The sequence below is a fragment of the Desmodus rotundus genome, chromosome 6 (assembly GCF_022682495.2).
Source record: "Desmodus rotundus isolate HL8 chromosome 6, HLdesRot8A.1, whole genome shotgun sequence".
Taxonomy (NCBI): domain Eukaryota; kingdom Metazoa; phylum Chordata; class Mammalia; order Chiroptera; family Phyllostomidae; genus Desmodus; species Desmodus rotundus.
In genome coordinates, this window is record NC_071392.1 from 117,880,086 (window position 1) to 117,882,546 (window position 2,461).

Genomic DNA, 2,461 nt, shown 5'->3' on the forward strand with positions numbered 1-2,461 from the left:
CAGCCTCCTGCAACATGGGGCACAGGCAAGAGTCTGGGAGAGCCCGCTGGGTCTGTTCTCTGTTCTCTCTCAGTCTCAGCTTCTCCTCTATAGAATGAGGATGCTCCCCTCCACCCCAGGTGTTGTGGCAGCGGGGGCAGCAGAGTAAGGTGCCCAACCAGGCACCAGCACACACGAGACACAGTCAACAGGGTCTGCTGGTGAAAAAAGCCTTTGCCTTCCGCGGTAGGCTGTGGGGGCACCCACCCTCTCCGGGCACACAGATGCCCACACACGTGTGTCCCAAGCTCTGGGGTAGAGCGAGCAGCAAGGCTGAGGCAGGGTGGAGGGGAGACTGAGACATTTTCTCCGCAGCCCTTCAGCACACATATGCTTGGGTGGGGGGATGACATGTCCTAGAGAGAAACGGCAGCCTCTGCTCTAAAATTGCCGCCAGGCCGGGCAGCGGGCACCTGAAGCGGAGAGCCTTACTCCTGCCTCCCAAACCGAGTCTTCCTAAAAGCCCCACCTGGTGATGACTCTCCCAGGGCTGGGAGCTCTCTGAGAAGACACAGCCCCCACAACAAGACCCAAGGGGCCAGTTTCTCCCCGGGGGCCCAACACACAAGGTGTTGCCTCCAGGCAGGTCAGGACAGGTGCTGGCCCAGGTGGAACAAAGGGTCAGGAGCGCAGAAGGCAAGTGTGCTCGGGGGGGCGGGAGATGGGGTGAACCTTTGCCCCTTCCCCACACACTCTCATGCAGCCACACTGCAACCCTCCCAGGCTTCGCCCAGCTCCGAAATGAAAGGGAGGCCTGCCAGCCCCCATCCTACACCTGCCGCACACTCACAGACAGACAGACGCTCACACACAAAGACACAAGATACAGTGACACAGACACCCCAAGAGACACACACAAAACCAGACACACATATACACACAGTTGCAGACACACACAAACACACCCACACACATACAAACACTGACTCAGCAACAGATACACACACTCATACAGGCACATGCTGAGCAGCCAGTGGAGGCTGCTGCCTGGATACCTTTGCTGGCCTACAGGCCAGGTAACAACATTCAAAATTGTCTGGTGCAGGCCCTGACTGGTGTGGTTCAGTTGGTTGGGTGTCGTCTCACAAAGCAAAGGGTCACCGGTTTGATTCCCAGTCAGCGCACATGCCTGGGTTTCGGGTCTGGTCCCCAGTGGGGGCGCAGGTAGGAGGCAACAATTGATGTTTCTCTCTCACATTGATGTTTCTCTCCCTTTCTTTCTCCCTCTCCCTAAAAATAAATAAATAAAATCTTTTTTAAAACCAGTGCAGCACCCCTCCACCCCCAACATCCTCACAGATGGCTCTGGGGCAGAAGTCCTGACAATAAGGACAACAAGCCTAGAAAAAGTGACACTTTAGCTGGGGAGCCTTTTAGGTGAGCAGAGAGGAGGAGGGAAAGCACTCCCGGGAGGGAAAAGGGCCCCTGCAAAGGTTGTGGTGCTCGAAGAACTGTTCAGGCCTTGTCTTGGGAGGGGGTCCGGGGAGCAGACAGGAGACCAGGTACCTCAGAGCAGACAGCTGGGGCTGAGAAGCCGCCCTTGGCCTCCACTGGTGTCCAGGCTGAGCCTCTCTGGGGCACATTTGGTGGAGGGAAAGGGGCCTGCTAAGGGACTACCAGAACAAGGAGGACCTGGGGGGCAAGGTCAGTCACCTGCCTTACAGCTAGCCAAAGGGGGTCTCCACCCTGCAAACCCTCTTCTTGGAGGCCACGGCCCAGCATCCCCAAGAGGATCTGGGTTAGGTCAGGAGGAAGTCTACATGCCCTCAGAGGAAAGGAGCTGGGTGCTCCTGGCACAGGTAGGATGAGCTCTGAGTGAACCCCTTGCGGGAGTGGGGCCCCAGCCTGTGAGTACCGTTCCCTGTCTGCCCCAGACTCCAGCAAAGACAGAGCTGGCCCCAGATCCAAGAGCCTTCACCCTCAATTCAGCCTCCTGTCTCTACCCTAGAGACCAGGCTGGGGATCGCAGGGTGGGTGGTCTGGGTCAAGGAACTGGAGGGGCCTGGGACAGGGTACTGCGAGGGGTCTGGGGCGGGCTTTCCCTCCCTAGCATACGGGCCCTCCCAGAGGGGCTGGCATAGCAGAGCCCCGAGGTGGGCCTGTTGGGGCAGGCAGGGGAGCCCCTCCGCAGCTGAGCCGCAGGAGGCCGACGAGGGGTATGGAATTCCTCCTCCTCCCCTCCACCTCCCCTCCTCACCCTTATCCCCGACCCCACCCCCCGGGCTGCTCTGGAGCCCGGCCGCCAAGCGTAGGGGAGGCTCAGGGAGGGGCCCTGGACGCCGGGCTAGGCTGGGCCCCTCGGCGGAGGCCCCGCGCAGGCAGGCCCCGCCCCGGCCTCGCACATCTGGGCTGAGAGCGCGGGGCCCACCCGGCGGCGGAGCCGGAGCGGCCATCCGGCCTGGGGGAGGGGGCGGTGGGCGGG